Source organism: Triturus cristatus, chromosome 5_1 (genome assembly GCF_964204655.1).
Source record: "Triturus cristatus chromosome 5_1, aTriCri1.1, whole genome shotgun sequence".
Lineage (NCBI taxonomy): Eukaryota > Metazoa > Chordata > Amphibia > Caudata > Salamandridae > Triturus > Triturus cristatus.
The window spans coordinates 80,508,548-80,525,115 of record NC_140587.1 but is presented as its reverse complement, the minus strand read 5'-3'; positions in this window follow the sequence as shown (position 1 = coordinate 80,525,115).

Sequence of the window (16,568 nt, the reverse complement as noted above, 5' to 3'; positions counted from 1 at the left end):
CGGCATTAAGTATGTTACCATCAGGTAAAGCAGCCGGTCCAGACCAGCTCCCGGTGGAGTTTTATAAAGTGTTTTATCAAGCCATGGGAATGGACATGTTTTATGTCATGCTGGAAGCGCAGAAGGGGGACAAGATCCCTGAATCATGGGGGGAAGCGGATATTATTGTTATCTTAAAAAAAGGAAAAAATTCGACACTCCCAGGGTCATATAGGCCTATTACACTGATGAACGCAGATACTAAGGTGTACTCCAAGATACTAGCAATAAGACTTGCAGAGGTAATAGAGGGATTAGTAAGTCATACTCAGCATGGGTTTATTCCAGGCAAAGGCACTACACAACATATTAGACAGGTGATTACAGCCTTTGATGCGGCGGGTGTCCTGGGGGACCTTATTGCGGCACTCTTCTTGGACGCCGAAAAGGCGTTCGATAGGGTCTCCTGGGAATACTTATGGCAAACACTAAAGTGGAATGGATTGGGGAATAGTTTTATAACCGCAATGCAGACTCTGTATAAGAATCCATCAGGAAGGATTAGAGTTAATAGGGGTAAATCGGCAGCAGTTAGCATTGGGAGAGGGACTAGACAGGGCTGCCCATCTTCCCCATTACTATTTGCTCTTTACCTGGATCCATTGATAAGGAAAATAGAGGGCAATGTAAGGATTCCTCCAATAAGGTTGAATGGATGTGAGGTAAAGTCCTTAGCCTATGCCGACGACGTGGCCATTTTGATACCCAACCCCAGCATGGCCATAGGAGAAATTGAGTCCGAAGCTCAAAGATTTGGGCAAATATCGGGGTACAGCCTAAATAGCTCCAAAACGCAAATAATATGTAACCATCATATTGTTTTCAATGATCAAAGAGTCATCGATTCAGCGGTATATCTGGGGGTTGCAATTACAGCGGATTTAGACTCACTGATACAGAAGAACCTGGCGCCCCTGATGCTAAAGGTTAAGACGGATCTGGATCGAATGAATAATATGCATTTGTCACTAGTGGGCTGTACCAATGTTATAAAAATGCTAATATTGCCAAAATGTTTATATTTCTATAGGACAATACCGCTATGGTTTGAGGTGAAATGGTTTAAAGATCTTGACAATATGTTAAATAGATTTATTTGGGCCTATGGCAAGACCCGCAGGGCATATCGTTTCATGTCTCTGCCTAGAGAGAGAGGAGGCTGGGGAGCCCCTGATTTCAGGCTATATTACTGGGCATCTGCACTGCAATATATGCGTGGGCTGATAGGCGGGGGCGGTTTGGATGTTAGAACACTAAATGATTCGTCTAGGATATACTCCATAGTGTTGGGACCAGAGGTGGAGAATTCTTTTCTTAAATGTATTGACTTTGCATATTACAAAAGAACCAGGTTTAAGACAGTCCAAGCCGCAATTAAGATCTGGAATGCAGTGAGGAAAAAAATTGGTCTGGGCCGATATAACAGATACACCAGGTTGTATAAAAATGTCTCGCTCCCAATGCAGATTTTCTGGGATACCACAATGGCGGGCTGGATGGAGAAGGGGGTAGTGCAGATTGGGGATCTGAGGAATACGGAGGAGGCGTTTCAATTTATGGATTTAGTGAACAGGTTTGGATTAGACAGGAGGGATTTTTTTACATTTTTGCAGTTAAGAAGTTTTCTGGGGAATAAGCAGGGTGGGAGGATTGGGTTTGGTAAGGTAGAAATACTGGAGAAAATAAGGTTAGGGGGGGACTGCTCTATTAGGAGTTTCTACGCGAATCTGGTAGCAGGAAAACCAGATGATATGGATAAGTATAGCGAAAAGTGGGCAGATAAGCTGGCAGGTGAGGCTAGCTGGTTTAAAGAGTCACTGGACCTAGGGCGCACTCTCCTCTGCTCAGCGCCGCTGCAATCACAGCAGTATAAAACCCTCTACTCGCTATATTTCACCCCAGCAAAGATAGCAAAATGGGGGGGTACCGTAGGTACCACATGCCCAAGATGTAGTTCCCCTGATGCAGACCTAATCCATATATTTGCTGTTTGCCCGCAAATACAAACAGTGTTAAAAGATATAGAGAAGTTTCTTGATGCCTCCCTGAATATCCAGATTACCCTAAATCCCCCAGAAATATTGTTAGGGATAGTCACAGATACCAATATTATTCAGAGGGAGTTTATTTTTGTCGCAATGGCAGTCTTTAGGCTCTGCTTAGCCAGGGCCTGGCTGGATAAAACCCCCCCCGGAATGCAACTCTGGCTCGCTAACCTGTTTTCTACTTATAATCTGGAAAAAAATATATATGCTCGGAAAGGCAGAACAGGGAGAAAATTGGGGTTAAGGATATGGGACCCCATTATAAAATGGAAAGAGGGCCTGGGTTTGAGAGGTTAATTCAGGAGAGCTGGGATGAATTTGAGGCATCTGGTGTTGAAACTTGTGATGATATTAATTCATTGAAATAAGTAGGATGCTTTGATGAATATTATTTTTTCTTTTTTTTTTGGAAACGTTCTGATATGTAATATCTTATAAGAATCTAAATGTACTATTGGAGATTGTGCGATGATATGTGCTAACTGTGCAATGGTGAAATTGATAAATATATATATATAAAAAAAAAAAAAGAAATGCCAGGGAAATCTACAAAACTTTGATCAAGGAGGCCAGGTTTGGGTGGGAGGCCTCAAGGTGGGAAAGTATTAAAGCAGCCCTGGAAGCTCGAGACTTTAGGTCCTTTTGGAACCTTGTCCAAGTGGGGTCGGCTGAAGGGTTGTCTGCCATCACACCTAACTTTAGCGAAGAGGTTTGGCTGGATCACTTCAAACCTCTTTATTCACTTAGTAACTCTGAATCTCGAGTAGATCCAGTGACCCAAACAAGCATTTGTGAACCAGTACACTTGGAGGCCTTGCGCCTTGTTTGCCCACCCTGCTCCCTCCTTGAAGTTCAGGTGGCCCTCAAAAGTTTGACTCTAGGGAAAGCTACAGGCCTCGGTAGGATCCCAGGCGATTTATATCTTAGTGAACAAAAGGTCTGGGCCCCCTATATTTGGGTTTATTTTAACGCCATTCTACAGGGCTTGGAGATCCCCTCCAATTGGCTGGGAGCCAAAATTATCCCAATTCACAAAAAAGCTTTCCCTCTCGACCCGGCTAACTACTGCCCCATTAGTTTGATTGACGTCCTCCAGAAATTATTTTCCCGCTTTCTTTTATCAAGGTTGCAGAGCTGGATGGATGAACATCACATCCTGACCTCCCTTCAAGCGGGCTTTCGTGCAAAAGTTTCCACCATTGACCAACTGTTCAGATTACAGTTGGTCTACTGGAAGACGGTCACTATTGGGGCAGGTAGCTTGTATCTGATTTTTGTGGACCTTCGGTCCGCATTTGACCTGGTCGAAAGGGATAAACTGTGGGCAATCCTGCTGGAGATGGGTGCTCCGGCCTACCTGTGCCATCTATTTAAACGTATGCACCAAGGTACATACGCAAGGGTGAGATTTGGGAGATGTGAGGAGCTGTCGGCTCCGTTCCCGGTGGAAAAGGGAGTAAGGCAGGGGTGCGTTTTGGCCCCCACGCTCTTCTCGCTCTTCCTAAACGGGTAGATAGACCACCTATATGGAGCAAGAGATCTGGACTCTCCAAGTTTAGCGGGGCGGAAAATACCTGCCCTAATGTTCACTGATGATACCCTCTTATTGTCAAAATCATCTACAGGTATACAGCGCACATTAGAGGCTTTTTGCTCCTTTTGTAGATGAGGAACTTGGAGATTAACTTTTCTAAAACCAAGTTTATGGTTTATAACATCAATTTAGCCAATTGTCCCCTCCCTCACTTGGATGGAACTGCTTTGGACCGAGTGTCCCCCTTCGATTATTTGGGGGTCACATTAAATGATCGAATGGATTGGGGATCTCATATGGTTAAGGCTAACCTGAAGCTGGCCCATTCAACTGGCGGTATTCTAAAGGTTTTTAATGACACCTCTTCTAAGCTGTTGAGTCCGCCCATGGAAATGTATAAAACCCATGCGAGAGGGGGAGCACTTTACGGTGCAGAGTTATGGGGTCATGTCAGTGCTTCCCCCCTATCTCTCACTGAGAATAGTTTTATTAGGCGCCTTTTGAGACTCCCTATGAGTACCCCCTGACCCCCCTTTGGTTGGATCTGGGTTTGGTTCCCATTCAGGAGATTGTCTCAAATCGCCCCCTCCTGTATTGGAGACGCTTATGGTCGACCCCTGAGCTCTCCAGTTACAGGGAGGACCTAGGGGACCTTTTGTCCAGGGGGAGCAAGGGAAAAATTCCATGGCTAAACTACATCAAGCAACTTTGTTATGCTCTAGGTAGGGGGGACATGTGGTCGTCCCCCGAGGAGACCTGTGCCTTGTACTCCAAGAAATTTCTGAGTGTGGCTTTCAAGCGCTACCGTATGGAATATATAACAACAAATTCTTCCACGGGTAGGCTGACTGACACCTTTTTGGATATCAAAGTCCATCCTCATTTTGAGAAATGTTTGGATGATATCCAGCCATCCCTGGCCAAGAAACTACTTATTCAGTTTAGACATGGTTCATTGCCTCGTAGGGGCATTACACATAAGTGGTCAAACGCCCTACATACCACGAGTTCCTGCCCAGGTTGGGCGTGTGGCAGAGAGACAGATTTGCATGTCCTGCTCTTCTGCCCCTTTTACGGCAAGGCAAGAGCAAAATGGATCATTGAACTTTGTAAGTCTAGGGGGCTTAAGGACTACAGGGAGGTATTTAGAATTCTCAAATATGATACCACCCCCCTGATAGTGTTTGCGACTGCTAGATTTCTTTTGTCTATGTGGCACTCGAGGTGTAAAAAATTAAAATCTGAAAGTCCACAAACTATTGTTCCTGCAGTAGTTTAAATACTGTAATGAATGTGGTCTTCTATATATATTATAGTTAGGGATTGACCATTAGGAGTGCTGTGCCCTTTTTAATGTATCTAAAGAAATTTTCTGATCCTTTTTTGATTTTGTTATGAACTTCTTATGTGTCAGGACCAAAATGTATGATCTTTTAAATATATTCGTTTTTAGTTGTAACTGTGCTTTTTTTAATTGTAAATTTGTATATATGTCTTTTTGTGGTTTTTTACCGATAATAAAAGCCTTTGACTGACTGACTGAGATATGGTATGTGTTGGACATGGCCCTACTTAGGGGATTCCCCTAAAACATTTTGCTTTTTCTCCTCCTGTTTTTTGCTGATTCTCTTTTCGTGGCCTTAGGACTCTGGGCTCTTTCCCACTGTAATGCAGTGTGAAAGCGCGCGCGCCCTTCCTACACATGCTAGGAAGTGGTGCATACCTGATTGGTTTAGGTGTTGTACCTGTGAGTGCCCTTTAAAAAGGTACACCACATACCCAGGGCAGGCACTGCAATGGTTAATAGTGGAACACAGCACTGATTGTGCCGCCCTCCGGAATAGCCTGTCAAACATGTATGAGGTCTGCCATTGCAGGCCTGAGGGTGTGCAGTTACGTTTGGGCTCAGGTTGGCATTTCTCACTCATCAGCCAACCCTGAGTGGCCTTCCACTACCACTAGAGCACCTCTAGAGCAAGCCCTGAGGGAAGGAGCAAGTGGTAGCCGAAAGGCAGGGCAGGGCACATGGGTGTTCCATGCCCAGCTAGTGAAGAACCCCCATGTGGGTTTTCCCTACTTAGGAGTTTGGCTCTTTCCATGGCACACCACGGGGGTTTTGCTGATTCTCTGCTAGTACTCTTAGGGCTCTGGGAACTTTCCCACTGTAGTTGTCATGTGCAAGTGCACGCACCCTTCCTACACACGTTAGGAAGTGGTGCTTACCTGATGTTTTAAACATGTCTCAAGCCTGCAAATACAGGCCTGTGTGTGCACACTTGCATGTATGATGTTTTTACACATGTCTCAAGCCTGCCATTGCAGGCCTTAGGGTGCGCACTTGCACCTATGAGGTTTTTAAACATGTGTCAAGACTGCCATTGCAGGCCTTAGGGTGTGCACTTGCACCTATGAGGTTTTTAAACTTGTCAAGCCTGCCATTGCAGGCCTGTGTGTGCGCAATTGCACTTCTACTCAGCTTGGTCTTTCTTAACCACTGGCCCATCTTGAGGAGACCTTCCACTAGAGCTTTAGAGCTGCCCTAGAGTAATTCTTAAGGGGTGAAGCAAGTGGTAGGTGAAAGACAGAACAGGTGCACATGTGTGTTCCCTGCCCAGGTAGTGAAGAATTCCCAAGTGTGTTTTCACTACCTGTGAAGTTTGCTCTTCCCTTAGGTTAACATGGGGGAATAGTAGTTTGCAGTGGATCAGCCTCATAATGGTTCCTATCATTGGATTCACAATGACAAACGCTCCTCTGTGGTAAAGAGGGATTTTTCATTACTAGCTTAGAAATGCCACTTCCAGAAAGTGGGTATTTCTCTGCTCTAAAACTCTGTGTGCCTTTTAGTTTGACTCCAGTCCACACTGGGGGTTAGGGGAGCACATCTGTACATTCCCGAGAGACAGCTATAAACATTAGGCATTCAAGTGGAATGATAGAACTCTGCCATTTGAGGGCCTGCCTGAATTGATTGGGAGGAGATGTTTTGACTCTTGGCCTCTGGAGCCAGATCATGGCCCCACTAAAGATTAAGATCTGCATTCCACGTCCTCATGGCAGAAATGACTTAAATTTACGGGAGACATCTGTGATTAAAAGGGAAGCCCTCTGAACCCCCCAACTTCAAAGGCACACTACAGTATAACTAATGGTGCCATACTTCAGCAGGGTAGAGATACACATGTGGGGACGTGGGAGTGGACACCCTGGTCCTGTGTGGTGCACACTGCCAGAGGAAACTGTTGTTCACAAGATTGTTATGAATGCTTGGCCACCACAAGCCAGTCACCTCTGTGGTAACTTTTCTAACACCTCCCGCTTGAAAACCAAAACCTCAAAAGAATTGTGTGGCCCTCCTTCACAGTCTGTAATCACCCTTCGGCTCCATGGGATGTTTCTGTCCTCCCTGAGCTCACCTCAGGGCACCTGCATTATTGTTTGACACACACACTCAGTACAAGTCGGTGCAGATCACCTCAGTGGTTGAGATGCTCCCCCCCCCACACACACAGTGCAGATGTATGCACTCAGTGTATGTGTATGCGTGGGTATAAAACAGTTGCACTCTGAAATATAATTGGTTAGGTGTCAATGTAAAAAGTACTGCACATAAGTGAATTTGGATAAACATTGCTAAGATTGGAGCAGCTACTATCTTAGTCCGGCAGCTCCAAAGCACTGGTGCAGCTCAAAGCTTTAGAAGATGCTGCTTTTATTTGTGAAAGCACCAGACCCTGACTTTGTGATCATGTGCACCGGCTCCTAAACCTCTCTCTACAGGCAGGGGTGAGAGTCCTGTGTTTGCAAGGCTTGTTATGCAGTGTTTTAATTGTGTGTTTACAGGTGTTACCATAGAGACGACTTGATGAACACTGACTCCTTTCACTTTCGTTGAAGAGCGCCTCCTGGTCGCTACTCGTTGATCATTGTTCTCTGCCTGATGCGCCTCCACGGAATTGACACCACAACAAACAAACCAAGCACAGGCAATGACGTAGGTCTGGATTGTTATTTATGTGGTATGTTGTAATTGTAGTGTGGAAAAAAGGTTGAAAAACCAGTGTGTGCTATATTTTTATTGAGATGCACAACATGTTCTACCTGTAATAGATATATGCAGCTACTTACAATATTGGAATAAAAATACTAAATTGCAATTGTAAGACTTTTAGTGAGGGAAAGGAGAATTAGGTTCCTTGGCTGAAGTGTTGCCAGTGCTCTCATTTTTAAATGTAATGGTGAAAACCATGTTTACAGTAGTGTAATGTTTAGAAAAATAAAGAGAAAGTAGCGAGAGAGCGTTATCACTAGTGGCATGTGTTACTGTAAGTAGGGTTGAAGTATTAGGAAGTGTTTAAGATTCTAGGACCCCAGTTTGATTTGAGTTAATGTTAATATTTTGGCTGTTTGGGTGGTTGTTCTGAGAGTGCTGATGTGCTGTAAGTTGTGTAAATAATAATGTGAATTGTGTTTGATAATTCTTCTTCATGTTATCAAATTTAATCTAAACATAACGTGGCCCATTTTTTTGAACTGCAGCATTAGAACATATGTAAGACGTATGCACGGCGGAGGTAAATTATGTATGTTAGGCGTGGTTGGTTAGTGATGGTAGGTATTGTAGGTTAGGCATGATAGGGTAGGTGTGTTAGCTTAGATGTGATATGGTTGGCATGATGGGTTAGATATGGAAGGAAGATAGGTAAAGCATTTGTGGTAGAGATGGTTGGTTAGGTATAATAGGATAGGTATGTGAGGTAGGTTATGTAAGGTAGGTAGATATGGTATGTTGGAGGGAAATACGCCATAGATTAATCCGAAATCTAAGCACCAGCGCTTCATGGCCAAGCCACAAATACGTTAGTTTTTAGCTACAGATAAAGCAACTGCTGCGGTTTAGAAGACGAACGTAATCTAGTTTACTAATGCCCTAATTTAGTGACACCAAGCTATGCTTGCCAGCTTTTCCAACGACAGATACCGGCCATGTATCCACGTTTTAAGATTTAAGATTATGCAACTTCCCGCTGACTCCACTTAAATAGAACTTTACGTAAAATCGTAATTTAGTGACACCAATCTATGCTTGCCAGCTTTCCCAACGACAGATACCGGCCACTTATCCACGTTTTAAGATTTATCCTGTTTGGGGCTGAACTGCTGGCCGGGCTCTGCTCCGCCGCTCTGCTTGGCCGGGTTTGACTCCGCTGAGTCTCCACCCGTGATACCTGGCACACCAGTAGCTGCTTCCTGCTTGGGGCTATATTCCGGGCGGTGCTTTGCTCCCCCGCTTTGCTTGGCTGGGCTTGGCTCCGCCACACTGGGACTACATCTCCCATCAACCCCGACTGCGGCGAGGACGCCGCAAACGCCATCCGTAAGCGCCAGGAGGTGCATAAAGGACTGTTTGGGGCCGAGTCCCCTGTGACACCTCTATCCTGTTTGGGGCTGAACTGCTGGCCGGGCTCTGCTCCGCCGCTCTGCTTGACCGGGTTTGACTCCGCTGAGTCTCAACCTGCGATACCTGGCACACCTGTAGCTGCTTCCTGCTTGGGGCTGAATTCCGGGCCGGGCTTTGCTCCCCCGCTTTGCTTGGCCGGGCTTGGCTCCGCCACACTGGGACTACATCTCCCATCAACCCTGACTGCGGAGAGGGCGCCGCAAACGCCATCCGTAAGCGCCAGGAGGCGCATAAAGGACTGTTTGGGGCCGAGTCTTCTGTGACACTTCTATCCTGTTTGGGGCTAAACTGCTGGCCGGGCTCTGCTCCGCCGTTCTGCTTGGCCGGGTTTGACTCCGCTGAGTCTCCACCCGTGATACCTGGCACACCTGTAGCTGCTTCCTGATTGGGGCTGAATTCCGGGCCGGGAATTGCTCCCCCGCTTTGCTTGGCCGGGCTTGGCTCCGCCACACTGGGACTACATCTCCCATCAACCCTGACTGCGGCGAGGACGCCGCAAACGCCATCCGCAAGTGCCAGGAGGCGCATAAAGGACTGTTTGGGGCCGAGTCCCCTGTGACACCTCTATCCTGTTTGGGGCTGAACTGCTGGCCGGGCTCTGCTCCGCCGCTCTGCTTGGCCGGGTTTGACTCTGCTGAATCTCCACCCGTGATACCTGGCACACCTGTAGCTGCTTCCTGCTTGAGGCTGAATTCCGGGCCGGGCTTTGCTTGGCCGGGCTTGGCACCACCACACTGGGACTACATCTCCCATCAACCCTGACTGCGGCGAGGACACCGCAAACGCCATCCGTAAGCGCTAGGAGGCGCATAAATGACTGTTTGGATCTTCGTCCCGCGGGACGCGCCGGGAGAAGCCAGGGACAAGGGCGGGTCCATCTGTGGCCGTCAGGGGCTGCAGGAGGCTGGGCCGGGCCACCCCTCTAGGCCCCCCTGGAGGAGACTAGTTGAGTTATGGAACTTCCACATATGTGGTAACCGTTATAATACATTGTAATCAGTCAAAGCTTGCCCCGATACTTGCCTGTCACTATTAGAAGTGTTTTTGTGGGGCCATATTTTGTTATTATCTCTTATTCTGTTTATTTTAAACGATTAGTTTAACCTGTGCATGAGATTTTATTATTATTGGTAGATAGTCTTGTCTAAGCCTTCACAATGAGCAGCAAGGGCAAAAATAGTAAGCCCTTTGCCGCCCGCCTAATGACTAGACAATTAGCGGCAACGACCCGACCCTTACAGCCATTGATAAAATGCTTCAAAAAACAATAGGGGTAGTGGCAACAGCCATAGAAAATACTGAAAGGCTTCTTTCAATTACCCCTGCTATGCCCCCTCTTATATCTGTGGGTAATTGCTCCGTAGCCACAGCTAACCCCGCTGAATTTACGTCATTCCTTATGCCCTCTTTTTCTGATCTTCCTTGTGCTCAGACTGAGCCTGACGAAAATGTTTTAATAGAGGTTGCCCTGTCTCCATCTCCCCCGGCATGCATAAAGGCCCACAAACCCCATGCTAGAATTAAAAAGCCAAAACTGGTTAAAGAATCGGCTAAGAGATCAGCATTAACTCCTGTTTATGTGCAGTCCGACCTGGGCCCTCCATCTCCTATCATAGGACCTCCTGTTTGGGCTACTCATCTAATAATTGATCTCCAGACACATATAGAACAGCTTATCAACACCCATTTTAAATCTTTGTCTTCTAGGATTGATAAACTAGTCTCATTGATAAACAACAAAGGCCTAGGGTGATCACAGTCAAGCCCTTCGACGGGGTATGCCGTTATTATAGGGGCTGCAGGAGTAACCAAGTCTGCTATTAAAGGCCCAATCCAAGGTGCAAGTATTTGCCCTGACATCCGCACACTAGATTTGGCCCCTTAAAATATACCGAATCCTACAGTAGTCCCGACTGGTCTTGGTCTAACCACTGGCTCTAATCTGTCTTCAGCCGTATCGGGTGTGAAACAGCCTGGTTTACTTTCTATTCCAAAAATTCCCGGTATTCACAGCCCAGATTCGGGTAGGCCTTTACATAACCCTCGCCGGAAATCTGATGTAAACGGAACATTAAAATCTCCTCCTCGCCCACAGTTACCCCCAGAAGCGTCGCCGTATGTGGTGGTGCTCACGCGAGTACCTCCACTGGATAGTGATAGAGGGGAAACTTTCCCTGAGTTAAAGAATAAAACCATCTCTGGCTAAGCAGACATAGACCTTTAATGGGAGCCGGCCAGGGGGAGATCCTATTTGTGCGAAGTCAGTTGGCTGGGGACTAGACCCAAAGATATTTGTGGCGATTGTGTAATTATCAACTTTAGGCATCCTAGAGTAGCAGGACACATATTAGCTAATGGAGGGCTTTCTAAGAGGGGCACTATTAACACTTGTCACCTGGGGTATTTCTATTCTCGATTCCTTACATCGGGAAGGCCACAATCATCTCTCTCCCATCATGGTGGCAATGAATTCGACTACAACGTCTCAGTGGGCAATAGATACAGTGCATTAAGCAACATAGATTGACCAATATCACCATCGCGTGCAGACGGAACGGTCCCAAAGCGGTCTGGGAGTCACGCTGTGGAGCGTTTGAGTATAGAGGAGGGGTCCCTTGAGCAGGTTGCTAGAACCAAGGTGGGTAGTGTAATTATACCCCCATCTTCCCAAACTTTTGGCCTAACAGGAGGTGAAAAGGAGTTGGACACTCGTATACACATAGCACCTCCACCTCCTAGCGTGTTCCAACCCCTCGAGGATTCCCCTGTCCACGTGGTGCCACGTAGACCACTAATCGGGTCTTGGAACATAGCAGGGATAGGATCTAAGCTGCATAATCTGGAATGGGGAGACCTGATGGATAGTTACGACTTATGTCTGTTCCAAGAGACTTGGTTATTATCTGCCCCAGTGAGGGTAGGATATGCGTCTTTTTATTCTCCAGTAGTGCAGGGACCCAGTGGAAGGCCCTCGGGGGGCTTATGCCTTTGGGTTGCTTCCCATTTAGGTTGTTCAGCTAAGAAAATAGACTCTCATTGCCCGGACATCCTATGTATTATACATAATTTTCAGGATGGTTTATCACTGGCAGTGATCAACATTTATTTACGTCCCCAACCGCACCAGATGGGTTTATCAATTTTGGATGCCCTAGAGGTTCTCCTTCATTCTTTCCCGTCGTCGTATCATAAAATCATTGGTGCCGATCTCAACTGCCACTTTGAACCGCTTATGGGGATCCCCTCGGTAACCTCGGACGAGGATGAAAATTGGCTGATCCCGGACTGCACTATGTACCCAGAAAAGCGTTTACTGCCTTTGGCCCTTGCGATCAACAAATTGGTTGTTTTACATTCTCTAAGGGCTTGTAATGGCAGACTCCTCCCAGATGTTCCGGGTTTAAGAACTTTTAACAGACCAGGGAAAAGCACGACTATAGATTATATCCTGGTAAATGTAGAATTTTGGGCCAGATTGAGAGCTTTTTCTGTCATCCAAAGGGATGATAGTGACCATAACTTATTGTCACTAGAATTATTAAATACTCTGGGCCACCGTAACGAATTTGGGGGTGCTGAGATTACCAGTAACTCGAACTTGGTTATAGCGGCAGGTGGTAGACGAATTAGGTGGGCGAAGATCGTGTTAGCACCTGACAAGTTAGCGGAGCTATATTGTCATGCTGTACACTCTCTAACAGAGGTTCTTCACCTCTTGAGCTCTAATGGCGATCCCCCCCATTTCCATCTCCAGGGCTTGCAGTGCATTCACAAGAAGCTTCTTGGCTCCCTGACTGGTTATTTTTATACCACTGATATTAAAAGGCAAAGGGTAAATAAGCGTGATCACTGGTTTAATAAAAACTGTAGGCTGGCAAAAAATACCCTGCTTAAGGAGGTAACATCGGGGTCCCAGTCAAGCATTAGAAATGCCAGGGAAATCTACAAAACTTTGATCAAGGAGGCCAGGTTTGGGTGGGAGGCCTCAAGGTGGGAAAGTATTAAAGCAGCCCTGGAAGCTCGAGACTTTAGGTCCTTTTGGAACCTTGTCCAAGTGGGGTCGGCTGAAGGGTTGTCTGCCATCACACCTAACCTTAGCGAAGAGGTTTGGCTAGATCACTTCAAACCTCTTTATTCACTTAGTAACTCTGAATCTCGAGTAGATCCAGTGACCCAAACAAGCATTTGTGAACCAGTACACTTGGAGGCCTTGCGCCTTGTTTGCCCACCCTGCTCCCTCCTTGAAGTTCAGGTGGCCCTCAAAAGTTTGACTCTAGGGAAAGCTACAGCCCTCGATAGGATCCCAGGCGATTTATATCTTAGTGAACAAAAGGTCTGGGCCCCCTATATTTGGGTTTATTTTAACGCCATTCTACAGGGCTTGGAGATCCCCTCCACTTGGCTAGGAGCCGAAATTATCCCAATTCACAAAAAAGCTTCCCCTCTCGACCCGGCTAACTACTGCCCCATTAGTTTGATTGACGTCCTCCAGAAATTATTTGCCCGCTTTCTTTTATCAAGGTTGCAGAGCTGGATGGACGAACATCACATCCTAACCTCCCTTCAAGCGGGCTTTCGTGCAAAAGTTTCCACCATTGACCAACTGTTCAGATTACAGTTGGTCTACTGGAAGACGGTCACTATTGGGGCAGGTAGCTTGTATCTGATTTTTGTGGACCTTCGGTCCGCATTTGACCTGGTCGAAAGGGATAAACTGTGGGCAATCCTGCTGGAGATGGGTGCTCCGGCCTACCTGTGCCATCTATTTAAACGTATGCACCAAGGTACATACGCAAGGGTGAGATTTGGGAGGTGTGGGGAGCTGTCGGCTCCGTTCCCGGTGGAAAAGGGAGTAAGGCAGGGGTGCGTTTTGGCACCCACGCTCTTCTCGCTCTTCCTAAACGGGTAGATAGACCACCTATATGGAGCAAGAGATCTGGACTCTCCAAGTTTAGCGGGGCGGAAAATACCTGCCCTAATGTTCATTGATGATACCCTCTTATTGTCAAAATCATCTACAGGTATACAGCGCACATTAGAGGCTTTTGCTCCTTTTGTAGACTGAGGAACTTGGAGATTAACCTTTCTAAAACCAAGTTTATGGTTTATAACATCAATTTAGCCAATTGTCCCCTCCCTCACTTGGATGGAACTGCTTTGGACCGAGTGTCCCCCTTCGATTATTTGGGGGTCACATTAAATGATCGAATGGATTGGGGATCTCATATGGTTAAGGCTAACCTGAAGCTGGCCCAATCAACTGGCGGTATTCTAAAGGTTTTTAATGACACCTCTTCTAAGCTGTTGAGTCCGCCCATGGAAATTTATAAAACCCATGCGAGAGGGGGAGCACTTTACGGTGCAGAGTTATGGGGTCATGTCAGTGCTGCCCCCCTATCTCTCACTGAGAATAGTTTTATTAGGCGCCTTTTGAGACTCCCTATGAGTACCCCCCTGACCCCCCTTCGGTTGGATCTGGGCTTGGTTCCCATTCAGGAGATTGTCTCAAATCCCCCCCTCCTGTATTGGAGACGCTTATGGTCGACCCCTGAGCTCTCCAGTTACAGGGAGGACCTAGGGGACCTTTTGTCCAGGGGGAGCAAGGGAAAAATTCCATGGCTAAACTACATCAAGCAACTTTGTTATGCTCTAGGTAGGGGGGACATGTGGTCGTCCCCCGAGGAGACCTGTGCCCTGTACTCCAAGAAATTTCTGAGTGTGGCTTTCAAGTGCTACCGTATGGAATATATAACAACAAATTCTTCCACGGGTAGGCTGACTGACACCTTTTTGGATATCAAAGTCCATCCTCATTTTGAGAAATGTTTGGATGATATCCAGCCACCCCTGGCCAAGAAACTACTTATTCAGTTTAGACATGGTTCATTGCCTCGTAGGGGCATTACACATAAGTGGTCAAACGCCCTACATACCACGAGTTCCTGCCCAGGTTGTGCGTGTGGCAGAGAGACAGATTTGCATGTCCTGCTCTTCTGCCCCTTTTACGGCAAGGCAAGAGCAAAATGGATCATTGAACTTTGTAAGTCTAGGGGGCTTAAGGACTACAGGGAGGTATTTAGAATTCTCAAACATGATACCACCCCCCTGATAGTGTTTGCGACTGCTAGATTTCTTTTGTCTATGTGGCACTCGAGGTGTAAAAAATTAAAATCTGAAAGTCCACAAACTATTGATCCTGCAGTAGTTTAAATACTGTAATGAATGTGGTCTTCTATATATATTATAGTTAGGGATTGACCATTAGGAGTGCTGTGCCCTTTTTAATGTATCTAAAGAAATTTTCTGATCCTTTTTTGATTTTGTTATGAACTTCTTATGTGTCAGGACCACAATGTATGATCTTTTAAATATATTCGTTTTTAGTTGTAACTGTGCTTTTTTTTTATTGTAAATTTGTATATATGTCTTTTTGTGGTTTTTTACCGATAATAAAAGCCTTTGACTGACTGACTGAGATATGGTATGTGTTGGACATGGCCCTACTTAGGGGATTCCCCTAAAACATTTTGCTTTTTCTCCTCCTGTTTTTTGCTGATTCTCTTTTCGTGGCCTTAGGACTCTGGGCTCTTTCCCACTGTAATGCAGTGTGAAAGCGCGCACACCCTTCCTACACATGCTAGGAAGTGGTGCATACCTGATTGGTTTAGGTGTTGTACCTGTGAGTGCCCTTTAAAAAGGTACGCCACATACCCAGGGCAGGCTCTGCAATGGTTAATAGTGGAACACAGCACTGATTGTGCCGCCCTCCGGAATAGCCTGTCAAACATGTATGAGGTCTGCCATTGCAGGCCTGAGGGTGTGCAGTTGCGTTTGGGCTCAGGTTGGCATTTCTCACTCATCAGCCAACCCTGAGTGGCCTTCCACTACCACTAGAGCACCTCTAGAGCAAGCCCTGAGGGAAGGAGCAAGTGGTAGCCGAAAGGCAGGGCAGGGCACATGGGTGTTCCATGCCCAGCTAGTGAAGAACCCCCATGTGGGTTTTCCCTACTTAGGAGTTTGGCTCTTTCCATGGCACACCACGGGGGTTTTGCTGATTCTCTGCTAGTACTCTTAGGGCTCTGGGAACTTTCCCACTGTAGTTGTCATGTGCAAGTGCACGCACCCTTCCTACACACGTTAGGAAATGGTGCTTACCTGATGTTTTAAACATGTCTCAAGCCTGCAAATACAGGCCTGTGTGTGCACACTTGCATGTATGATGTTTTTACACATGTCTCAAGCCTGCCATTGCAGGCCTTAGGGTGCGCACTTGCACCTATGAGGTTTTTAAACATGTGTCAAGACTGCCAATGCAGGCCTTAGGGTGTGCACTTGCACCTATGAGGTTTTTAAACTTGTCAAGCCTGCCATTGCAGGCCTGTGTGTGCGCAATTGCACTTCTACTCAGCTTGGTCTTTCTTAACCACTGGCCCATCTTGAGGAGACCTTCCACTAGAGCTTTAGAGCTGCCCTAGAGTAATTCTTAAGG